Source organism: Oncorhynchus mykiss, chromosome 13 (genome assembly GCF_057628025.1).
Source record: "Oncorhynchus mykiss isolate SJ-2025 chromosome 13, ASM5762802v1, whole genome shotgun sequence".
Lineage (NCBI taxonomy): Eukaryota > Metazoa > Chordata > Actinopteri > Salmoniformes > Salmonidae > Oncorhynchus > Oncorhynchus mykiss.
This window is the reverse complement of record NC_143034.1, coordinates 64,113,799-64,140,458: the sequence shown is the minus strand read 5'-3', so window position 1 is coordinate 64,140,458 and position 26,660 is coordinate 64,113,799. Positions and strand designations below refer to the sequence as shown.

Genomic DNA, 26,660 nt, shown 5'->3' with positions numbered 1-26,660 from the left:
AGGTAATTGTTTCGTTTCCATGACAACAAGAACCCTCTTCCTGTACACAGGCCCTTGTCAATAGAAGTGGAATGTAAAGAATACATTGACCGATCATTGGCCCTTGTGTATGAGATGAAAAATAGGTATATTTCTGTATAAGAAAAATGGACAAAAGACCCAGTTGGCTTACAAAGAAACAAGTATTGCTCGTGAATGAAATGAACTGAATAGACATCTTGACTCTGCCGCTGTCTAGGCTAGTTGGCGTCTGTCTTCACTCTGTGTTGAGTGAGTGGAGACACCACTGACCTCAATAGAGTGGATTATATTAGCTATGTCTGTGCTTCTCAAATGGCACTAATTTTTACCAGAGAACTATGGGCCCAGGAAAAAAGCACAGGGCTCTGGACAAAATGAGGGCCCTATATGGGGTCTAGGGTGACATTTTGCACACAGTCTATCTCTATTGGAGCCACACTCAATGAACCTCAACAAAGATCTCAACCCACCGATTGGTTTGAGATAGGTCAACACTGGTTCCTCAAACTCCCCTCCTGTCACCCAATGAGTAAACATCCTGATAATCATCCTAACCATCCTGCTAATCATCCTGATAACCATTCCGCTAATCATCCTGAATACCATCCTGCTAATCATCCTGATAACCATTCTGCTAATCATCCTGATAACCATCCTGCTAATCATCCTGATGACCACCCTGCTAATCATCCTGATAATCAACCTGCTAATCATCCTGCTAACCATCCTGCTAATCATCCTGATAACCATCCTGCTAATCATCCTGATAACTATCCTGCTAATCATCCTGATGACCATCCTGCTAATCATCCTGATAACCATCCTGCTAATCATCCTGATAACGATCCTGCTAATCATCCTGCTAGTCATCCTGATGACCATCCTACTAATCATCCTGCTAATCATCCTGATGACCATCCTGCTAATCATCCTGATAACCATCCTGTTAATCATCCTGCTAATCATCCTGAACTGTCCCCCGGTTTTCTCTAATTAGTTTCTGTCAGGAGTCGGTCATCACTCTTATGGACCGTGGGGAATGTCTAGGGGCTAACAAAAGCTGGGAAGTGTGTGTATGTGTTTTTTGTCACGAGCCTGACTAGGTCACACAGAGGGCGATTTATATTTATTGTGTGTGTGTGTGCACGTACGTGTACTGTATATGGTCCATGTCACACACACACACAATCACACACACATCACACACGCCAGTCACAAACACTGACACACATTGTCATCGCCTGGCTTGCACTCCAGGATGTATTCAGACAAGCAGCAGCCCTGGCTAGGGGTCAAACTATTTCAGAAGCAGCGTGGAAATGTAACTTGACTACTGACAGGCCTGCACTTCAGTTCCACTGCATGGTGCAACACCGATAAGAGTCCCCCTGGGGCTGTCTGTTATTCAGATTGAGTCAAGAAACAAAGAAAACAACCACACACACACACAGACACACACACACACACACACACAGGGTCTTTATTTCATTGAGATATAACTAAGACACATGGGTTTTCAGGACACTGTGAGAATATCATTTGGGTGAGAATTAACAATAGAAAAGGACAGAGTGTGCTTAGCTAAGGCCTGCGTCTGAAATGGCACCCTATTCCCTATGAAGTGCACTCCTACCTCTCTAGTGAGTTATCTCCTAGTAGGATCTTCCTCTGGCCTGGAGAAGAGAAGAAAGACAAAGACAGAAAGAGAAAGAAAAGGTCTAAGAACTGAGGTTTGTTTTCAGCTTGTTTTTCATGTTGCTGGTCTTTGATTATTTCTTATTAATGAATGGGGGGAAAAATAGAGACTGTTACATATCGGGATATTCTTTTTCACGATTTGTCATATCATTTTGACAATATCGCAATATTATTTTTGAGCTAGTTGACTGTATCTGCACCATCTTCTTTTTAATTGGGGAGCCAATTAGTTTTCAGCACTTTTATTTCCATGATGACAACTTGTTTTCTCAGGGCTCTCTCTTGTCCCCCTGCAGCAGTATTGAACTACAATACATATAGAATCGTGTGCATCGCAATACATGTCGGATCAGCACCATCATCTTCGGCACCATCATCTCCATACATCATCTCCATACATCATCTCCATACATCATCTCCATACATCATCTCCATACATCATCTTCAGTGGACAGATCATGTAGAATGAAGAATCTGCCAGGACTGAATGGGATGCGTGAGATAACGAGCAGCATTAGTTCCATTTTGGGGTTTTCATCACTGGTTATTTGGACGTATCAGGATTGGGCGAAGGCGGTGCTTAAACTGCGAAGGTAGAGACTACATTTTTGACGGAACTCTCAATTTCTGACACGAATGAGTACAGACATTAATCACGCAGCTGAACAAATTACACAATATTTCACTTCTGGGTTAACAGATTAAGCCGTTTGTGTGTCTACATCAGGCCTGCATCCCAGGTTACCTAGAGAGACATAGCCGTACCATACAGTAAGAGGACCCTGTAGACAGAGGTACTGTAGGGTGAGGGTCAGCTCTTACATTCTTTCCACTAACAGTCTTGTGACAGATCACCTGCGTTGTGGGTAATGCGTTTCAAATTGAACATGTTCCGTAATCAGATGACTTTTATGTGTAACGGAGTAAAGTAACACGTGACTCTATCTCTTCCGGCCGTGTGTTTCCATGATCCGATCTCCACTTGTTTCCACATTTAGTTCTGGAGCGAGCTAAGAAAGAGAAATGTCATGACAGCTGCTGTCCATAGAGATGTATAGAGCACACTGCTTTGATCTTTGCCGTTGTGGCTCAGTTGTTAGAGCATGGCACTTGTGTTCAATTCCCACGGGGGACCAGTAAGAAGATGTTTTACTACAGTAAGTCACTCTGGATAAGAACGTCTGCTAAATGACTCAAATTAAAATGTTCAAAAAGAAATAGTGCACTACTTTTGACCAGGGTCCATATGTAAGGAATAGGGAGCCATTTGGGACACCCCCTCAGTCACTGCATAGCCTTGCCAGTGAGATGATAACATCCAGTCAGAGGCTAACTCTCACCCTGTGGTTCACTCATCTGAGTCTAATGTTGACTGTTTACTCACAACCGGCTAACTGTCTGCCTCCTCTGTTACATTCAGTCAACACCCCCTCCCACCTGTCTCCCTCCCATCTGATGGAAGCAACAGAAAGAGAGAGGGATAGAGAGAGAGATAAATAAAGAGCGAGAGAGGGGACAAGAATGAGGAAAAAGCCATAGGGGACAAAAACAGAGAGAGGGCAAGAAAGAGAGTTGAGCCTGTCAAGCTGCACCCTGGATGTCTTTAACCCAGCTCCGTACCCCAGCGTCCCCCACATCAAATCTCCTCTCCACCTATATCTGCTTGTCTGGCTCCTGAGTGGCACAGCGGTCTAAGGCACTGCATCTCAATGCTAGAGGCGTCACAGTAGTGCCTGGTTTGAATCTGGGCTGCATCACATTTGGCCGTGATTGTGAGTCCCTAAGGGACCCCTCCCCGCGCACAGTTGGTCCAGGTTTGTCCGGGGAAGGCCGTCATTGTAAATAAGAATTTGTTCTTAACTGACTTGCCTAGTTAAATAAAGGTTAAAAAACCTCCACTGACCTTTCAATGGTCACCATTCAGTCAACACCCCTTTCCCTCCTCTGTTGTTACATTCAGTCAACACCCCTCCTACCTGTCTCCCTTCTCTGTTGTTACATTCAGTCAACACCCCTCCTACCTGTCTCCCTACTCTGTTGATACATTCAGTCAACACCCCTCCTACCTGTCTCCCTACTCTGTTGTTACATTCAGTCAACACCACTCCTACCTGTCTCCCTCCTCTGTTGTTACACTCAGTCAACACCCCTCCCACCTGTCTCCTCCTCTGTTGTTACACTCAGTCAACACCCCTCCTACCTGTCTCCTACTCTGTTGTTACACTCAGTCAACACCCCTCCCACCTGTCTCCTCCTCTGTTGTTACATTCAGTCAACACCCCTCCTACCTGTCTCCTCCTCTGTTGTTACATTCAGTCAACACCCCTCCCACCTGTCTCCTCCTCTGTTACATTCAGTCAACACCCCTCCTACCTGTCTCCTCTGTTGTTACATTCAGTCAACACCCCTCCTACCTGTCTCCCTCCTCTGTTACATTCAGTCAACACCCCTCCTACCTGTCTCCTCCTCTGTTGTTACATTCAGTCAACACCCCTCCTACCTGTCTCCCTCCTTTGTTGTTACATTCAGTCAACACCCCTCCTACCTGTCTCCTCCTCTGTTACACTCAGTCAACACCCCTCCTACCTGTCTCCCTCCTTTGTTGTTACACTCAGTCAACACCCCTCCTACCTGTCTCCTCTGTTGTTACACTCAGTCAACACCCCTCCTACCTGTCTCCCTCCTTTGTTGTTACACTCAGTCAACACCCCTCCTACCTGTCTTCTCCTCTGTTACATTCAGTCAACACCCCTCCTACCGGTCTCCCTCCTTTGTTGTTACACTCAGTCAACACCCCTCCTACCTGTCTCCCTCCTCTGTTGTTACACTCAGTCAACACCCCTCCTACCTGTCTCCCTCCTCTGTTACAGTCAGTCAACACCCCTCCTACCTGTCTCCTCCTCTGTTACACTCAGTCAACACCCCTCGTACCTGTCTCCTCCTCTGTTGTTACACTCAGTCAACACCCCTCCTACCTGTCTCCCTCCTCTGTTACACTCAGTCAACACCCCTCCTACCCGTCTTCTCCTCTGTTACATTCAGTCAACACCCCTCCTACCGGTCTCCCTCCTTTGTTGTTACACTCAGTCAACACCCCTCCTACCTGTCTCCCTCCTCTGTTGTTACACTCAGTCAACACCCCTCCCACCTGTCTCCCTCCTCTGTTGTTACATTCAGTCAACACCCCTCCCACCTGTCTCCTTCCTCTGTTGTTACACTCAGTCAACACCCCTCCTACCTGTCTCACTCCTCTGTTGTTACACTCAGTCAACACCCCTCCCACCTGTCTCCCTCCTCTGTTGTTACATTCAGGCAACACCCCTCCCACCTGCCTCCCTGCTCTGTTACACTCAGTCAACACCCCTCCCACCTGCCTCCCTCCTCTGTTGTTACACTCAGTCAACACCCCTCTTACCTGTCTCCCTCCTCTGTTACAGTCAGTCAACACCCCTCCTACCTGTCTCCTCCTCTGTTGTTACATTCAGTCAACACCCCTCCTACCTGTCTCCCTCCTCTGTTACAGTCAGTCAACACCCCTCCTACCTGTCTCCTCCTCTGTTGTTACATTCAGTCAACACCCCTCCCACCTGTCTCCTCCTCTGTTATCTCTTATGTCTGTCTCTTTCCGTTTTGTCACCAAAGCCCCATATACCACCCACCACTGCGACCTGTATGCTCTCGTCGGCTGCCCCATGCTACATATTCGCCGCCAGACCCACTGGGTCCAGGTAATCTATAAGTCTATGCTAAGGTCAGCCTTATCTCAGCTCACTGGTCACCATAGCAATAGCCACCCGTAGCACACTGGTCATGCCAAAAGCCAACACCTCTTTTGGCCGCCTTTCCTTCCAGTTTTCTGTTGCCAGTGACTGGAAATAATTGCAAACCTCGCTGAAATTGGAGACTTATATCTCATTCACTAACTTTAAACATCAGCTGTATGAGCAGCTTACCGATCGCTGCAGCTGTACACAGCCCATCTATAAATAGCCCATACAATCTACCTACCTCATCCCCATATTGTTGTTACTTACTTTTTTTCTCTTTTGCACACCAGTATTTCTACTTGCACATCATCATCTGCACATCTATCACTCCAGTGTTAATTTGCCAAATTGTAATGACTTCGCTACGATGGCCTATTTATTTCCTTACCTCCTCACGCCATATATACTTTTTCTATTGTGTTATTGACTGTACGTTTGTTTATTCCATGTGTAACTCTGTGTTGTTTGTGTCACACTGCTTTGCTTTATCTTGGCCAGGTCACAGTTGTAAATGAGAACTTGTTCTCAACTGGCCTACCTGGTTAAATAAAGGTGAAATAAAATAAATGTAAAAAAAATATCTCTTCCCCTGATCTCTCCTCTACTTGTCTTTCTATTCTGTCTCTCCTCTACTTGTCTTTCTATTGTGTGTCTCTCCTCTCTACTTGTCTTTCTATTCTGTGTCTCTCCTCTACTTGTATTTCTATTGTGTGTCTGTCCTCTACTTGTCTTTCTATTGTGTATCTCCTCTCTACTTGTCTTTCTATTGTGTGTCTCTCCTCTACTTGTCTTTCTATTGTGTGTCTCTCCTCTCTACTTGTCTTTCTATTCTGCCTCTCCTCTCTACTTGTCTTTCTATTCTGTCTCTCCTCTCTACTTGTCTTTCTATTCTGTGTCTCTCCTCTACTTGTCTTTCTATTCTGTGTCTCTCCTCTACTTGTCTTTCTATTGTGTGTCTCTCCTCTACTTGTCTTTCTATTGTGTGTCTCTCCTCTACTTGTCTTTCTATTGTGTGTCTCTCCTCTACTTGTCTTTCTATTGTGTGTCTCTCCTCTACTTGTCTTTCTATTGTGTGTCTCTCCTCTCTACTTGTCTTTCTATTCTGCCTCTCCTCTCTACTTGTCTTTCTATTCTGTCTCTCCTCTCTACTTGTCTTTCTATTCTGTGTCTCTCCTCTACTTGTCTTTCTATTCTGTGTCTCTCCTCTACTTGTCTTTCTATTGTGTGTCTCTCCTCTACTTGTCTTTCTATTGTGTGTCTCTCCTCTACTTGTCTTTCTATTGTGTGTCTCTCCTCTACTTGTCTTTCTATTGTGTGTCTCTCCTCTACTTGTATTTCTATTGTGTCTCTCCTCTCTACTTGTCTTTCTATTGTGTGTCTCTCCTCTCTACTTGTCTTTCTATTGTGTGTCTCTCCTCTACTTGTCTTTCTATTGTGTGTCTCTCCTCTACTTGTCTTTCTATTCTGTGTCTCTCCTCTACTTGTCTTTCTATTCTGTCTCTCCTCTACTTGTCTTTCTATTCTGTATCTCTCCTCTACTTGTCTTTCTATTCTGTGACTCTCCTCTACTTGTCTTTCTATTCTGTGTCTCTCCTCTACTGGTCTTTCTATTCTGTGTCTCTCCTCTACTTGTCTTTCTATTCTGTGTTTCTCCTCTACTTGTCTTTCTATTCTGTGTCTCTCCTCTACTTGTCTTTCTATTCTGTCTCTCCTCTCTACTTGTCTTTCTATTCTGTGTCTCTCCTCTACTTGTCTTTCTATTGTCTCCCCTCTCTACTTGTCTTTCTATTGTGTGTCTCTCCTCTACTTGTCTTTCTATTCTGTCTCTCCTCTACTTGTCTTTCTATTGTGTCTCCCCTCTCTACTTGTCTTTCTATTGTGTGTCTCTCCTCTACTTGTCTTTCTATTGTGTCTCCCCTCTCTACTTGACTTTCTATTCTGTGTCTCTCCTCTCTACTTGTCTTTCTATTCTGTCTCTCCTCTACTTGTCTTTCTATTGTGTCTCTCCTCTCTACTTGTCTTTCTATTGTGTCTCTCCTCTCTACTTGTCTTTCTATTGTGTATCTCTCATCTACTTGTCTTTTTATTGTGTCTCTCCTCTACTTGTATTTCTATTGTGTCTCTCCTCTACTTGTCTTTCTATTGTGTCTCTCTACTTGTCTTTCTATTCTGTGTCTCTCCTCTACTTCCACCTGTCTATCGTTCCTTCTCCTTCTTTCTCTCTCATAGCACTTATTTCTCTCTCTCTCTGCCTGTCTCTCTCCATCTCCCGTTTCAATAATTTCTCTCTCACTCTCTCTCTCAATTTCTCTCTCTCTCTCTCTCTCTCTCTCTGTCTCTTGCTCTCTCATTTTCTCCGCCACTCTGTCTCTCTCTCAATTTCTATGTCTCTCTGTCTCTCTCTCCCTCTCTCTCCATCCCTCTGTCTCTCTCTCTCTCTCTCTCTCTCTCTCTCTCTCTCTGTCTCTCTCTCTCTTTCTCTCTCTCTCAATTTCTCTGTCCCTCTCTCTCTCTTAATTTCTCTGTCCCTCTGTCTCTCGCTCTCTCGCTCCGTCCCTCTCTCTCTCTCGCTCTCTTTCTCCGTCCCTCTCTCTCTCTCTCTCTCTCTCTTTCTCTCTCCGTCTCTCTCTCTCTCTCTCACTCTCTCTCCGTCTCTCTCTCTCTGTCTCTCTCTCTCCGTCCCTCTGTCTCTCTCTCTCTCCGTCCCTCTCTCTCTCTCTCTCCGTCCCTCTCTCTCTCTTTCTGTCTCTCTCTCTCACTCTCTCTCTCCGTTCCACTGTCTCTCTCGCTCTCTCTCTCCATCCCTCTGTCTCTCTCTCTCTCTCTCTCCCTCTGTCTCTCTCTCTCTCCCTCTCTCTCCGTCCCTCTCTCCATCCCTCTCTCTCTCTCTCTCTCTCTCTCTCTCTCCGTCCCTCTCTCTCTCTTTCTCTCTCCGTCTCTCTCTCTCTCTCTCTCTCTCTCTCTCTCTCTCTCTCCGTCTCTCTCTCTGTCTCTCTCTCTCCGTCCCTCTCTCTCTCTCTCTCCATCCCTCTCTCTCTCTCTCTCCGTCCCTCTCTCTCTCTTTCTATCTCTCTCTCTCTCTCCGCCCTCTGTCTCTCTCTCTCACTCTCTCTCTCCGTTCCACTGTCTCTCTCGCTCTCTCTCCATCCCTCTGTCTCTCTCTCTCTCTCCCTCTCTCTCCGCCCCTCTCTGTTTCTCTCTCTCTCCATCCCTCTGTCTCTCTCTCTCCCTCTCTCTCCGTCCCTCTCTCTCTCTCTCTCCGTCCCTCTGTCTCTCTCTCTCTCTCCCTCTCTCTCCGTCCCTCTCTCTCTCTCTCTCTCGCTCTCTCTCTCTCTCTCTCTCTCTCTCTCTCTCTCTCTCTCTCTGTCTCTCTGTCTCTGCCGTGTGGCATTGATCCCTTTGTAAGCAGCTCTCTGATCCTATCTTACATTCACACTCCTACATGGCCCCAGTGAGCCCAGAGACTATAGCAACAACTCTTAAATCCCCCCCTCACCAGTTCACTATGCGCTAAAACACACACACACACACACACACAGACACACACACACACACACTCTCTCAGCAGTTTAGACTAGATACATCACACCCACCCCTTAAGAATAAGAATATTCTAGCTTTTAAATGAAGCCCTATAGAGTGAAAGACAGGCACAGAGAAAGAGAGGAAGGGAGAGTGGGAGAGAGAGTGTAAGAGATGGATGAATGGAAAGGGTGAATGAGGGGAAAGGGGAGGAGGAGATGGTGAGAGAGAGTGTTAACATCTAAGGTTGGTGAACAGTGATTGTAGAAATCAGGGCAGCAGTAGTGAGATGGGACCAGCCCTCACTACTTCTCCCCCACTGAGTGGACTACAGAGAGTTAAACATACGGTACAGATCTCTCCCTGTATGTCTCACTACATTGCTCTCTCTCCCTCTCTCTGTTCCTCTCCCCCTGTCATCTCCTCCAGTACAGTACACTCCTCACCACATTCATAATGGATACGGTTCCCACAGAAGCCCAGACAGGGAGAGACACTGCTGCACTACAGTCTATACCAATAGAGACATATAGCCTTGCTTATGTAACATGAAAGCAGTGGCTGATTTCTTGTTGAGTGAAATCATGTCTGCTGATGTGGAAAGACTTTCGGGGGTTGTGTTAACAGGAAATATTTGGAACACACTTTGACAAGTAGCTCACCTTTCTTCTGTGGTGTACACCGTTTCTATTTGGATTCCAATTGATAACACGTTGTGATGATTGCCATTCACTTAAAGCCAACACTCGAAGGTCAGACGGACTTGGGTTGAGAGGGAGGGGATAAAAGAGAGAGGGAGAGATAGACAGAAATCAATATAACTTCACATTTGAGCTTATCCATCGAGCTGCAGTATGCTTGATGCTGATGGAGGGTTGTGTGAGGGTTGTGTGAGGGTTGTGTGAGGGTTGTGTGAGGGTTGTGTGAGGGTTGTGTAAGGGTTTGGAGGATAATGATAAAGAGAGAGAGATGCCACTGCATCAGAATAGGTTCTTGTTTTGTTTTATTATGTCCTTCAATTAAAATCGCTGAACAATGGATCATAAGAAGTTAATGGACTTATGTAACCTCTAAGTCAGCCTTTAACCAGATGGATGAGAAAGATCCACAAAGAATTCAAAAACAAATCCAACATAAACTCCCATATCTATTGGGTGAAATTCCACAGTGTGCCATCACAGCAGCAAGATTTGTGACCTGTTGCCACGAGAAAAGGGCAACCAGTGAAGAACAAACACCATTGTAAATACAACCCATATTTATGCTTATTTATTTTATCTTGTGTCCTTTAACCATTTGTACATTGTTAAAACACTGTATATATATATAATATGACATTTGTAATATCTTTATTGTTTTGAAACTTCTGTATGTGTAATGTTTACTGGGAGAGGGAGAGGGAGAGGGAGAGATGAAGAGGGAGGGAGAGGGAGAGGGAGAGATGAAGAGGGAGGGAGAGGGAGAGACAGAGGGAGGGAGAGGGAGGGAGGGAGGGACGGAGAGGGAGAGGGAGTGACTGAGAGGGAGGGAGGGAGAGACGGAGAGGGAGGGAGGGAGAGATGGAGAGGGAGGGAGGGAGAGACGGAGAGGGAGGGAGGGAGAGACAGAGAGGGAGGGAGAGACGGAGAGGGAGAGACGGAGAGGGAGGGAGAGAGGGAGGGAGACGGAGAGGGAGGGAGAGATGGAGGGAGACGGAGAGGGAGAGAGACGGAGAGGGAGGGAGAGATGGAGGGAGACGGAGAGGGAGAGAGACGGAGAGGGGAGGGAGAGAGACGGAGAGTGATAGAGGGAGAGAGACGGAGAGGGAGACGGAGAGAGAGGGAGAGGGAGAGAGACGGAGAGGGAGAGAGACGGAGAGGGAGACGGAGAGGGAGACGGAGAGGGAGAGGGAGACGGGGAGAGAGAGGGAGAGGGAGACGGAGAGAGGGAGAGGGAGGGAGACGGAGGGAGAGAGAGGGAGACGGTGGGAGGGAGAGAGAGGGAGACGGGGGGAGGGGGAGAGAGAGAGACGGAGGGGGAGAGGGAGAGAGGGAGACGGAGGGAGAGAGAGAGAGAGACAGAGACGGAGAGGGAGGGAGAGAGAGACGGAGGGGGAGAGAGAGAGAGGGAGACGGAGAGGGAGGGAGGGAGGGAGAGAGAGACGGAGTGGGAGGGAGAGAGAGAGAGAGGGAGACGGAGGGGGAGAGAGAGAGAGGGAGACGGAGAGGGAGGGAGGAAGAGGGAGACGGAGTGGGAGGGAGGGAGAGACGGAGGGGGAGAGAGAGAGGGAGACGGAGAGGGAGGGAGGGAGAGGGAGGGAGAGGGAGACGGAGTGGGAGGGAGGGAGGGAGACGGAGACGGAGTGGGAGGGAGAAAGAGAGGGAGGGATAGACAGAGACGGAGAGGGAGAGAGAGACGGAGGGAGAGACAGAGAGAGGGAAAGACAGAGACGGAGAGGGAGAGAGAGAGGGAGGGAGAGAGAGAGGGAGAGACAGAGACGGAGAGGGAGAGAGAGAGGGAGGGATAGACGGAGAGGGAGAGAGAGAGGGAGGGATAGACAGAGACGGAGAGGGAGAGAGAGGGAGGGATAGACAGAGACGGAGAGGGAGAGCGGTACAAAAGTAGGATAAATATGAAAAGGGAGACAGACAAGCAGATAGACAGCGAGAGGGAATGAGAGTGAGATATGTAGAGAGAGTTACAAAGGGAGGAGAAATAAGGTAAATATGAAAAGAGAGACAGACAGGCAGATGGACAGGGAGAGAGAGTAAGATTGTCTCCTCACTGTCTTCATTCTGCTGCACTGCTGTTTCCCCTTCCATCTCTCTCTCCCCCTCTCTCACTCTCTCTCCCCCACCCCTGCTGTTTCCCCTTCCATCTCTCTCTTCCCTCTCTCGCTCTCTTCTCCCCCCCCCCCCCCCCCCCCCCTCTATTAGTGTTGTCACGATACCAGAGTTTTGACATTGATACCAGGTCCAGTATCACGATGCTCAATACCAAAACGATACCACAGCTAAAGAAGAAGGAAGCCTCTATCAGCCAGAGTCACAGAATGGCTCTTGATCCAGACAGATAAACTCAGCTACTGCTCTGTTCAATTGTTGGGCATCTTTAGAGTTCAATATCACTGCATTTGAATAGTTTTACATCAACATCAGAGAAAGCATTAATTCATTAATTATACAATCAATTTGACTTTGGTTTTACCAATCAACATAACAACATAATAGTAATCACTTATTTGAGTGGTAAATCTCTATTGATAAACTGGGTAAATCAAGATGTAGCCTCGCCCTTTTCACCATACAGAGGAATGGATATTTAATAGTACTGTTTGCATTGAGTTATCAAGCTTGTTTTGGCTCATTTCATGGGGCTCCAGATACAATAACAAACGCTCTGCTTCCTTTCCATCTGGGACTTGTTTTATTGTACTGATCAACAACATTTGCATAGAAGTAGTTTATTTTCTAAAAGTGAGCGCTGTCTCTTTAACCAGTAATGATGTCATTCAGATGACACCCTGCTATAAACAAGGTGCTGAGGCAATAGACCATCTTTGGCTGATGGACAGACGTGACAAAGACACCTATTAAGTGAATGAATAACGAATAGCAATCGGCTTTGAAATCAGCATATTTTACATATGGACATTGTTTTGCAATCAGTAATTAACAATTTCAACCTTTCTACATGCCGTGTCGTATTATTCAAGTGTGTTAACTTCTGTACAGTATGAGTGTGTAGCTAACATGATGTAGCCCAGACTCCCAGTACAGCATGAGTGTGGAGCTAACATGATGTAGCCCAGACTCCCAGTACAGCATGAGTGTGGAGCTAACATGATGTAGCCCAGACTCCCAGTACAGTATGAGTGTGTAGCTAACATGATGTAGCCCAGACTCCCAGTACAGTATGAGTGGGTAGCTAACATGATGTAGCCCAGACTCCCAGTACAGTATGAGTGTGGAGCTAACATGATGTAGCCCAGACTCCCAGTACAGTATGAGTGTGTAGCTAACATGATGTAGCCCAGACTCCCAGTACAGTATGAGTGTGGAGCTAACATGATGTAGCCCAGACTCCCAGTACAGTATGAGTGGGTAGCTAACATGATGTAGCCCAGACTCCCAGTACAGTATGAGTGTGGAGCTAACATGATGTAGCCCAGACTCCCAGTACAGTATGAGTGTGTAGCTAACATGATGTAGCCCAGACTCCCAGTACAGTATGAGTGTGGAGCTAACATGATACAGCCCAGACTCCCAGTACAGTATGAGTGTGTAGCTAACATGATACAGCCCAGACTCCCAGTACAGTATGAGTGTGTAGCTAACATGATGTAGCCCAGACTCCCAGTACAGTATGAGTGTGTAGCTAACATGATGTAGCCCAGACTCCCAGTACAGCATGAGTGTGGAGCTAACATGATGTAGCCCAGACTCCCAGTACAGTATGAGTGGGTAGCTAACATGATGTAGCCCAGACTCCCAGTACAGTATGAGTGTGGAGCTAACATGATGTAGCCCAGACTCCCAGTACAGTATGAGTGTGTAGCTAACATGATGTAGCCCAGACTCCCAGTACAGTATGAGTGTGGAGCTAACATGATACAGCCCAGACTCCCAGTACAGCATGAGTGTGGAGCTAACATGATGTAGCCCAGACTCCCAGTGCAGCATGAGTGTGTAGCTAACATGATGTAGCCCAGACTCCCAGTACAGCATGAGTGGGTAGCTAACATGATGTAGACCAGACTCCCAGTACAGCATGAGTGGGTAGCTAACATGATGTAGCCCAGACTCCCAGTACAGCATGAGTGGGTAGCTAACATGATGTATCCCAGACTCCCAGTACAGCATGAGTGTGGAGCTAGCAGCGATCGGTAAGCGGCTCTGACAGCTGATGCTTAAAGTTAGTGAGGGAGATATGTCTCCAAATTCAGCGATTTTTGCAATTCGTTCCAGTCATTGGCAGCAGAGAACTGGAAGGAAAGGCGGCCAAAGCAGGTGTTGGCTTTTGCGATGACCAGTGAAATATACCTGCTGGAGTTCGTGCTACGGGTGAGTGTTGTTATGATGACCAGTGAGCTGAGATAAGGTGGATATTTACCTAGCAACGACTTATAGATGTCCTGGAGCCAGTGGGTCTGGCGACGAATATGTAGCATGGGCCAGCCGACGAGAGCATACAGGTCGCAGTGGTGGGTGGTATATGGGGCTTTGGTGACAAAACGGAAAGAGACAGATATAACAGAGGAGGAGACAGGCTCCCCTACCTCTCTCCCTCCCACTCTCTCTCCATCTCCTTCCCCACCTACCTCCTTCTGTCCCTCCCTCCCTCTCCATCAATCCCCCTCTCTCCATCTCCCACCCCTACCTACCTCCTTCTCTCCTTCTCTCCCTCCCGCTCCACCCCCCCTCTCTCCATCTCCTTCCCTACCTTCCTCTCTCCCTCCCTCCCTCTCCATCCCTCCCCCATCTCTCAATCTCCTTCCCTCCCTCCCTCTCTCCTTCCCTCTCCCTCCATCTCCTTCATTACCTACCTATCTCCCACACTTTCCTCCCCCCATCTCGATCTCCCTCTATCTCTCCCCCCTTCATCTTCTCTCCCCCATCTCTCTCTAGTGTGTGTGCAAATGAAAACAGGCTTCCACAAGTACACCTACTGGCAGGTTGCAGTGTAAACCAGCTGAGTGAACCGTAGTGATCTGTCAATTATGTCATCTCTATTCAGACGATCTCCAGACACATGTTAGTGGAGACAGGTATCAAGGAGAGGAGGGAGAGGGAGGGAGGGAGAGAGGAGGAGAGAAGGGTGTGGGAGAGATGGGGGCTGAGGAGAGGGGGAGAGACAGAGAGGGAGAGGGATAGCAGTCTTTCCCACTACAATCTGCATCATTAGTATCACTGTCACATTACCACAGCCTGTTTGTATGTAATGACAGTCGTGTAGCTTTCACATTATTAATGCTAGCTAGACAGACGCACAGCGCACCCAAAGGTTGGAAACAGAAGCATTGGAAGGTTCAAGTGATTTGAAATCCAGAACAGCAGAGATGCATCATTTGATGAGGGAGCCTCCATTGTGCTCCTCCACCTTCATTGGAAAAGAGTTAAATGGCTTGTACAGTGGGAAGCCATTTTGACATATTGTATATATTGTACAATTTGGTTTAGGCTTTGACACAATGTATAGTGAAACAATGTGTTAAACTTAGTGGTGTACAGTGTGTCATTGTCCAAAGGAGTCCTTGTCTTGCCCATAGGGGCAGAACATGATGTAGATATGAGTCAGACTACTGTCCTCAGTGTATGTGCTGATACTCACGTACACACACAAAATGTCACATGTTCATGTAATCACTCACATGTACAGTACACACACACATGAATGTTTTAGCACACAGATACAGTATAACTGCTCACACACACACATGAATGTTTTAGCACACAGATACAGTATAACTGCTCACACACATCAAATAATTGTCTTCTGAAGCAGCATAGGCACACATGCTGTATGTACACACTCACTCACCCCCCCCCCCCCCCCCCCCCAAGCACACACACACACACACTGTACATGCACACACACACACACACCATACACACACTGTACATGCATGCACTGTATACACACTGTACACACACACATATACACTGTACACACACACACACACACACACACACACCGTACAAGCGCACACATACACACAGACACACACAGTGTTATTTATGCTGAAGCAGCACCCTCCAGGCTGCAGTAGATGTAGGGCTCTCCACTCAGCCCGCTGCCGCCGGTAACAGCCAATCACCACAGGGACAGGCCTCACCACTCTCTGAGTAAGGGCACCTTGCCAGCAAACACACACACATACACATACACTGTCCTGTCTTATTTACGGCAACAGCTCCCATGACAGAGACTCTCCTCTGCAGTCCTGCTGCAGTTCTGTATCATCACTACTACTGACTTTATACCTTCCACAGTCTGTCTCTGTCTCTGTCTCTGTCTCTCTCTCTCTCTGTCTCTCTCTGTCTCTCTCTCTCTCTCTGTCTCTCTCTCCCTCTCTCTCTGTCTCTGTCTCTCTCTCCCTCTCTCTCTCAGTCGCTCCCTCTCTCTCTCTCTCCCTCCCTGTCGCTCTCTCTCTCTCTCTCTCTCTCTCTCTCTCTCTCTCTCTCTCTCTCTCTCTCCCTCTCTGTTTCCCTGGCTCTATATATCTCTGTCTGTTTCTCTCTCTCTGTCTCTCTCTGTCTCTGTTTCTCTCTGTCTCTCTCTCTCTCTCTCTGTCTGTCTTTCTCTCTCACTCTCTCGCTTTCTTTGTCTCTATTGCTCGCTCTCTCTCTCACTTTCTTTCACACACACACTCACTCAGGCCAATAACCCATCAAGTAGTGACTGTTCTCTCTCTGAAAACAACAGAAGTTGTGTTCCAGAGCAACAGCTGGAATAATTCAGGTGTGTGTGTGTGTGTGTGTGTGTGTGTGTGTGTGTGTGTGTGTGTGTGTGTGTGTGTGTGTGTGTGTGTGTGTGTGTGCAGTTTCATTTCCAACTGTCATTGATCAAACAATTGGTTCGAAGGGAGAAAATAGTTAAGAAAAGAAAACAGTTAAGAAAAGGAGCTTGAGAGGGTCAACAGAGAGGGAGAAAGTGGGAATGAGATTAAGAGAAAAGGAGCTTGAGAGGGTCAACAGAGAGGGAGAAAGTGGGAATGAGATTAAGAGAAAAGGAGCTTGAGAGGGTCAACAGAGAGGGAGAAAGTGGGAATGAGATTAAGAGAAAAGGAGCTTGAGAGGGTCAACAGAGAGGGAGAAAGTGGGAATGAGATTAAGAGAAAAGGAGCTTGAGAGGGTCAACAGAGAGGGAGAAAGTGGGAATGAGATTAAGAGAAAAGGAGCTTGAGAGGGTCAACAGAGAGGGAGAAAGTGGGAATGAGATTAAGAGAAAAGGAGCTTGAGAGGGTCAACAGAGAGGGAGAAAGTGGGAATGAGATTAAGAGAAAAGGAGCTTGAGAGGGTCAACAGAGAGGGAGAAAGTGGGAATGAGATTAAGAGAAAAGGAGCTTGAGAGGGTCAACAGAGAGGGAGAAAGTGGGAATGAGATTAAGAGAAAAGGAGCTTGAGAGGGTCAACAGAGAGGGAGAAAGTGGGAATGAGATTAAGAGAAAAGGAGCTTGAGAGGGTCAACAGAGAGGGAGAAAGTGGGAATGAGATTAAGAGAAAAGGAGCTTGAGAGGGTCAACAGAGAGGGAGAAAGTGGGAATGAGATTAAGAGAAAAGGAGCTTGAGAGGGTCAACAGAGAGGGAGAAAGCGGGAATGAGATTAAGAGAAAAGGAGGAAGAGAGAATGAGGGGATAGAGAGACAGACAAGAGAGAGAAGGAAAGGAGGGCGATTAGATAGGAGAAATATACAATGATAGTATTGTGCTAGGTGAATGACACACACACACACACACACACATACACACGGGTAAACAAACTAACAAGCGAAAACAAACCTCTTTACCTTGTATTCAGTGTAAGTTCCATTGTATATATGCATTAGCCTCGAGCTATGCACCCCATCATCTACCTTTGTGATGAGACAGAAGCCTGCTTTTCACAAGGTTTTTGTCCCAAATCGCACCCTATTCCCTATATCGTGCACTACTTTTCGTAGTGCAGGATATAGGGAATAGGGTTATTCCCTATAGTGCACTACTTCTGGTAGTGTACATTGTAGGCAATAGGGTGCCATTTTAGCCGTTGCCCAGAGAGCTGTTTGATGAATGAGATGTGCGTTTCATTGTTCTCTTTAGAAAGGCAACTCATACAGATGAATACAGGTAGCTGGTTAGAAAGGCCTCTTTGGTTAAAGTGCCTGTAAATCATTCATTATTCTCTCCCTCCTTTCTTCTTGCTCCCTCGCTTTTTCTCTCCGGAGGCTGGACAGATGTGCATAGAGATAAGTGGAGTGGGAGCCGGAGGGGTGGAGAGATGGTGGAATGGCTTAGAGGCAATTAACAAGGGGATGAATAATACCAGAAAAAGGGACAACATTGAATCACTCACCACCCCAAGCCTCTTCCCCTCTTTCACCTTTCTCCTCTACCGACCTTCTCTTCCCCTCGTTCACCTTTCACCTTTCTCCTCTACTGACCTCCTCTTCCCCTCTTTCACCTTTCTCCTCTACCGACCTCCTCTTCCCCTCTTTCACCTTTCTCCTCTACCGACCTTCTCTTCCCCTCGTTCACCTTTCACCTTTCTCCTCTACCAACCTCCTCTTCCCCTCGTTCACCTTTCTCCTCTACCGACCTCCTCTTCCCCTCTTTCATTTTTCTCTTTTCCCTCTACCGACCTCGTCTTTCACCTTTCTCCTCTACCTTTCTCCTCTTCCCCTCTTTCACCTTTCTTCTCTACCGACCTCCTCTTCCCCTCTTTCACCGTTATCTTTCTCTTCTGCCGACCTCCTCTTCCCCTCTTTCACCTTTCTCCTCTACCAACCTCTTCTTCCCCTCTTTCACCTTTCTCCTCTACCAACCTCTTCTTCCCCTCTTTCACCTTTCTCATCTACCGACCTCCTTTTCCTCTTCATCATCTCTCTCTTTCTCCACTACCTCCCTCCTCTTCCCTCTCTTCACCCTACGTATCACCACCCTTTCTCTGTGCCCCAGATGTGTCCTTGGTTGTCTCTGTGGGTGTTACTACACCGGGTAATGGCCAAAACTCAGACACCATTGTTACAGAGTCAGAGGACATCTGTCAGAGTTAGAGAGAGCTCTTTCTACTCTGAGTTTAATGGTCTGCTATTTCAGAGATTACAGTGGGCTACAGTGTTCTCTGGCTCCTTAGACCGACACTGATTTGACTAAATCTAAAAAACAGACTTGCTAAAGTTTTACTCTGTCCCTATCATAGTCCCTATGCAGAATATACTAGCATGTTAGCTAACTGGGGCTGAATCCACTCTATCATAGTCCCTATGCAGAATATACTAGCATGTTAGCTAACTGGGGCTGAATCCACTCTATCATAGTCCCTATGCTTGAAATGTGTTTCCGCACACAATGGCTGCATTCCTGCAGAAAGATGTTTTCTGTCTTTTCTTTCCCTCCGTTTATTGTTTCTCTATAAAACATTATCTTTCCCTCCTTCATCTGTCGTTTCTCTATAAAACATTCTCTTTCCCTCCTTAATCTGTCGTTTCTCTATAAAACATTCTCTTTCCCTCCTTTATCTGTAGTTTCTCTATAAAACATTCTCTTTCCCTCCTTCATCTGTAGTTTCTCTATAAAACATTCTCTTTCCCTCCTTCATCTGTCGTTTCTCTATAAAACATTCTCTTTCCCTCCTTCATCTGTCGTTTCTCTATAAAACATTCTCTTTCCCTCCTTCATCTGTCATTTCTCTATAAAACATTCTCTTTCCCTCCTTCATCTGTCGTTTCTCTATAAAACATTCTCTTTCCCTCCTTCATCTGTAGTTTTTCTATAAAACATTCTCTTTCCCTCCTTCATCTGTCGTTTCTCTGTAAAACATTCTCTTTCCCTCCATCTTTCTTTTCTCTATAAAACATTCTCTTTCCCTCCATCTGTAGTTTCTCTATAAAACATTCTCTCTCCCTCCATCTGTAGTTTCTCTATAAAACATTATCTTTCCCTCCTTAATCTGTCGTTTCTCTATAAAACATTATCTGTCCCTCCTTCATCTGTCGTTTCTCTATAAAACATTCTCTTTCCCTCCTTCATCTGTCATTTCTCTATAAAACATTCTCTCTCCCTCCATCTGTAGTTTCTCTATAAAACATTCTCTTTCCCTCCTTCATCTGTCGTTTCTCTATAAAACATTCTCTTTCCCTCCTTAATCTGTCGTTTCTCTATAAAACATTCTCTTTCCCTCCTTCATCTGTCGTTTCTCTATAAAACATTCCCTCTCCCTCCATCTGTAGTTTCTCTATAAAACATTCTCTTTCCCTCCTTCATCTGTCGTTTCTCTGTAAAACATTCTCTTTCCCTCCATCTTTCGTTTCTCTATAAAACATTCTCTCTCCCTCCATCTGTAGTTTCTCTATAAAACATTCTCTTTCCCTCCTTCATCTGTCGTTTCTCTGTAAAACATTCTATTTCCCTCCATCTTTCGTTTCTCTATAAAACATTCTCTTTCCCTCCATCTGTAGTTTCTCTATAAAACATTCTCTCTCCCTCCATCTGTAGTTTCTCTATAAAACATTATCTTTCCCTCCTTAATCTGTCGTTTCTCTGTAAAACATTATCTGTCCCTCCTTCATCTGTCGTTTCTCTATAAAACATTCTCTTTCCCTCCTTCATCGGTCGTTTCTCTATAAAACATTCTCTCTCCCTCCATCTGTAGTTTCTCTATAAAACATTCTCTTTCCCTCCTTCATCTGTCGTTTCTCTATAAAACATTCTCTTTCCCTCCTTCATCTGTTGTTTCTCTATAAAACATTCTCTTTCCCTCCTTTATCTGTAGTTTCTCTATAAAACATTCTCTTTCCCTCCTTCATCTGTCGTTTCTCTATAAAACATTCTCTTTCCCGCCTTCATCTGTCGTTTCTCTATAAAACATTATCTTTCCCTCCTTTATCTGTAGTTTCTCTATAAAACATTCTCTTTCCCTCCTTCATCTGTAGTTTCTCTATAAAACATTATCTTTCCCTCCTTCATCTGTCGTTTCTCTGTAAGGGAGGGAGGATCGATAGAGACACTACACAGGGTCAAATAGATAACCACAGGCCTGCTCCATGCTAATAGTCCACTGCTACTGCTCTTAGTACTGATACTAGGGTTGTGATGATACCAGTACTGCAACATTTTTGTCTTCGTCTTTGGTCCTATAAAAAGCTACTGTATGTAAAATATTGTGTGCTATAGCCTGGAAAAAAAGTAAATATGACTCTGGGTGAACACACAATGATGTTTGTTTCCAACATTAGGGCTGTTTTCCTAAAGAAGTTAAATCTGTTTTGTGTTTTGTTTCCTTGCCACGATACTAACAAGCATCATGATACTGGTATTGTCCCAACCCTACTAAGTACACCACTGGTTACCAGTGATGGTTGGATGACAACCCTGTCTTCTGTTGAACACACACAAGTATTTGATACGCTGCCGATTTTGGAGCTTTTCCTACTTACAGAGCATGTAGAGGTCTGTAATTTTTATCATAGGTACACTTCAACTGTGAGAGACGGAATCTAAAACAAAAATCCGGAACGTCACATTGTATGATTTTTAAGTAATTAATTTGCATTTTATTGCATGACATAAGTATTTGATCACCTACCAACCAGTAAGAATTCCGGCTCTCACAGACCTGTTCGTTTTTCTTTAAGAAGCCCTCCTGTTCTCCACTCATTACCTGTATTAACTGCACCTGTTTGAACTCGTTACCTGTATAAAAGACACCTGTCCACACACTCAATCAAACAGACTCCAACCTCTCCACAATGGCCAAGACCAGAGAGCTGTGTAAGGACATCAGGGATAAAATTGTAGACCTGCATATGGGCTACAGGACAATAAGCAAGCAGCTTGGTGAGAAGGCAACAACTGTTGGCGCAATTATTCTAAAATGGAAGAAGTTCAAAATGACGGTCAATCACCCTCGGTCTGGGGCTCCATGCAAGATCTCACCTCGTGGGGCATCAATGATCATGAGGAAGGTGAGGGATCAGCCCAGAACTACACGGTAGGACCTGGTCAATGACCTGAAGAGAGCTGGGACCACAGTCTCAAAGGAAACCATTAGTAACACACTACGCCGTCATGGATGAAAATCCTGCAGCTCACACAAGGTCCCCCTGCTCAAGCCAGCGCATGTCCAGGCCCGTCTGAAGTTTGCCAATGACCATCTGGATGATCCAGAGGAGGAAAGGGAGAAGGTAATGTGGTCTGATGATGCAAAAATAGAGCTTTTTGGTCTAAACTCCACTCACCGTGTTTAGAGGAAGAAGAAGGATGAGTACAACCCCAAGAACACCATCCCAACCGTGAAGCATGGAGATGGAAACATCATTCTTTGGGGATGCTTTTCTGCAAAGGGGACAGGACGACTGCATCGTATTGAGGGGAGGATGGATGGGGCCATGTATCGCGAGATCTTGGCCAACAACCTCCTCAGTAAGAGCATTGAAGATGGGTCGTGGCTGGGTCTTCCAGCATGACAACGACCCAAAACACACAGCCAGGGTAACTAAGGAGTGGCTCCGTAAGAAGCATCTCAAGGTCCTGGAGTGGCCTAGCCAGTCTCCAGACCTGAACCCAATAGAAAATCTTTGGAGGGAGCTGAAAGTCCGTATTGCCCAGCGACAGCCCCAAAACCTGAAGGATCTGGAGAAGATCTGTATGGAGGAGTGGGCCAAAATCCCTGCTGCAGTGTGTGCAAACCTGGTCAAGAACTACAGGAAACGTATGATCTCTGTAATTGCAAACAAAAGTTTCTGTACCAAATATTAAGTTCTGCTTTTCTGATGTATCAAATACTTATGTCATGCAATAAAATGCAAATTAATCATACAATGTGATTTTCTGGATTATTGTTTTAGATTCCGTCTCTCACAGTTGAAGTGTACCTATGATAAAAATTACAGACCTCTACATGCTTTGTAAGTAGGAAAACCTCCAACATCGTCAGTGTATCAAATACTTGTTCTCCCCACTGTATATGCACCATGCACGCACGCTCACACACACACTTTCACACGCACAGACAGACACACACACACACACCATGTCCACAGAAAAGCAGGTGGGGGCGAGAAGCTTGTGCTTACAGCCAGGGAATGTTTTTCTAGATATTTTTGGGGCTAGAACCGGCACACGGCAACCCACACGGCAACTCACACGGCAACCCAGCGCTAACTGACAGACAATGGTCTACTCAACACAACGATGTAATTCAAATGTGAACATAGACAGACTAATTACTGCTAATATAGCTCTCCATATATCTTAGTTACAGGCTAAATGACTGGGCTTCTGTGTGAGGAGAGACAATTGAAGCTAAAACACATCTCAACCATACCAAGAGGACTGAAGGAGGTCATTATTATTGTAAACCTAGTGTCTTATCTATGTGTTTCTTCTCTGGGAGGATGGATGCAGCAGACTGTCTATATGTAACGCCAGCTTACACTACGCCAACAACAGTGATTTGATGCTTCCAAATTGGCTCCCTACATAGTGTTCTCCAATGGACACTGGTCAAAAGTAGTGCACTATATAGGGAATAGGGTGCCATTTTGAATGAAGCCATTGACTAATACAGCTGACAATGTGGTTGCCAGTCTTTGCCATTGACGTGTAGGCAACCTACATCTGAATGAGATCTTGCATACATTTTGAGCTTTATAAAAAAAATGATTAGTCAGAATATAAGTCTGTGTTAGAGCCTCAGCGGGCTGGGGTACTGTGCTTTGGCGAAGAGCGAGAGAGAGAGAGATATGGAGAGAGAAATAGATGCATAGAGAGAGATATGGACAGAGAAATAGATGCATAGAGAGAGAGAAATGGACAGAGAAATAGATGCATAGAGAGAGAGATATGGACAGAGAAATAGATGCATAGAGAGAGAGATATGGACAGAGAAATAGATGCATAGAGAGAGAGATATGGACAGAGAAATAGATGCATAGAGATAGAGATATGGACAGAGAAATAGATGCATAGAAAGAGAGAAATAGATGCATAGAAAGAGAGATATGGACAGAGAAATAGATACATAGAGAGAGAGAGAGATATGGACAGAGAAATAGATGCATAGAGAGAGAGATATGGACAGAGAAATAGATGCATAGAGAGAGAGATATGGACAGAGAAATAGATACATAGAGAGAGAGATATGGACAGAGAAATAGATGCATAGAGATAGAGATATGGACAGAGAAATAGATGCATAGAAAGAGAGAAATAGATGCATAGAAAGAGAGATATGGACAGAGAAATAGATACATAGAGAGAGAGAGAGATATGGACAGAGAAATAGATGCATAGAGAGAGAGATATGGACAGAGAAATAGATGCATAGAGAGAGAGATATGGACAGAGAAATAGATGCATAGAGAGAGAGATATGGACAGAGAAATAGATGCATAGAGAGAGAGATATGGACAGAGAAATAGATGCATAGAGAGAGATATGGACAGAGAAATAGATGCATAGAGAGAGAGATATGGACAGAGAAATAGATGCATAGAGAGAGAGATATGGACAGAGAAATAGATGCATAGAGAGAGAGATATGGACAGAGAAATAGATGCATAGAGAGAGAGATATGGACAGAGAAATAGATGCATAGAGAGAGAGATATGGACAGAGAAATAGATGCATAGAGAGAGAGATATGGACAGAGAAATAGATGCATAGAGAGAGAGATATGGACAGAGAAATAGATGCATAGAGAGAGAGATATGGACAGAGAAATAGATGCATAGAGAGAGATATGGACAGAGAAATAGATGCATAGAGAGAGATATGGACAGAGAAATAGATGCATAGAGAGAGAGATATGGACAGAGAAATAGATGCATAGAGAGAGAGATATGGACAGAGAAATAGATACATAGAGAGAGATATGGACAGAGAAATAGATACATAGAGAGAGAGATATGGACAGAGAAATAGATACATAGAGAGAGATATGGACAGAGAAATAGATACATAGAGAGAGATATGGGCAGAGAAATAGATACATAGAGAGAGAGATATGGACAGAGAAATAGATGCATAGAGAGAGAGATATGGACAGAGAAATAGATACATAGAGAGAGATATGGGCAGAGAAATAGATACATAGAGAGAGAGATATGGACAGAGAAATAGATGCATAGAGAGAGAGATATGGACAGAGAAATAGATACATAGAGAGCAAGAAATAGATACATAGAGAGAGAGCGAGGTGAAGTGAGAGAGATGATTATTATTATTCTAATTCATATTGTTGCTGTTAATGGTAATACCATTTCCACTACTACTATTACTGTTATTATTGATACCTTATTGCAGTTGGTCCTACCATTGTTGTTATAAGTGTATTTTGACAACATAAGTCATTTAACTTGCCATGTTAATAAAGTCTACTGAATTTAATTTAATTGAGAGATATGGAGATGGAGAGAGAAAAATAGATGCAGAGAGAGAGAACATCATTTAATTTAACGTCTGTACTTCAGCCTTCAGTTTGAGAAATCACCTCCGCGAGAGGCCCTGTAAACAGAGGCAGCACTAAACATCACATATCAGATCATAGAATTCCATTAAAAGTGTCACCTCGCCCTAATGCGCAGCTGCGTCAGGGAGCCCATTGTGATGAATGGCACTGCGCTCCTGTGCGTCAAAGGGGTCTCAGTGTAATTAACGGGATTAGGAGTCCCACGGTGGAGCTGCACCACCAAGCCTACTGTAATAATAAGGTATACTGCATTAGGGTACCATTGTGACAGAAACCTAATTTGGTGTGACAGCAAAAAGGTTGTTATTGTGACCAGAATATATAGCATATTCCCCCATTTGCTTTAGTGAACCAGCCATTACCACAGTCTGAAAGTTCCAAAATGATTGGATTGTTGGGCATAATATAAGTATTTGTAGTTTAACTTGCACTCACACCCCCACATGTTGTTTCTTCCTGCCACTGGTTCTGCTGATAGTGCTATTTCTAAGAATGGTCTTCTTTTTCCCTAATCCTCCACACCTTACTCTTGGACGTCTTGGGAGTACATCATCAAAAGAGGTGTCAGCCACAAGTCAGAGCCCCGTGGCCTGTTTCTGTTCCCCCTCCTAGATTAGTCTAGGTCTCTCTGAAACTCTATAGGAAGCTACACTCTGAGGCACTGGTTGAGTCCCAAATGGCACCCTAGTCCCTATATAGTACTCTAGTTTTGACCGGAGCCCTATGGGTCCTGGTCTAAAGTAGTACACTGTGTAGGGATTTGGGATACAGGCACTGAGCCCCTGTGTCCCTGAGAGGACTACCAGGGTCATATATGTTAGTCACAGTTCAGTATTGATTTCCTGGACTACGAATGGGAATGCCAGCAGTCGGAAAACCGCGCTCCCAAAGCTGTCGAGATCCCCCCTCCTGCTCTCCCTACTCAGGTTTTCCACCGAGTTGGAAATTGTTACCGTATGACACCATCCCTGTCGCTCACAGCAACATGGTCGTTACGCCCTCACGGTCCATGCCGGTGTGCGATGAGTGAAGGATGGTGAGTGTTGACTAGACTGGAGGCCTCTGGGATATGGTATCACCTAGCGTGGGCAACTGTTGCTATTGTTCTGTTGTTTAGAGCTAGCTCGGGGGTGGGACTGATATGGACGTTTCTGTTGTTATGGTGTGGGTGACTCTTTTAAACCATGTGTTTGGTTGTTATGGAGATGGTTACCAGGTGTGAATATGCCATGGTTGTTGTAACTCTGGTATTTATGATGTTGGGATAGCACCTGATCTGGGCTTATATGTTTAATGATGGTCATGAAGTTATTGTTCTGATGCCTAACATTAAATGGGAGATTTACTAGTGGTTTTATTTTACCATCATTCTTCAACAACCTTAGATTTTCACTCAATAAAATTCCTATTTATACTCAACTAATCTTAATTTATTAATGATCTTTAAATGTCCTCATGCTAAAGCTGTCGTCTTGCTCTATATATTCCTGCAAACAATGAACG

General features: G+C 45.2%; 1 protein-coding gene across 1 annotated transcript in view; it reads left to right on the top strand.

Annotated features, from left to right (window-relative positions):
• Positions 1-26,660, top strand: part of LOC110514491 (cytoplasmic phosphatidylinositol transfer protein 1) — a 114,359-nt gene that overhangs the window by 56,259 nt on the left and 31,440 nt on the right. The window lies entirely within an intron of this gene.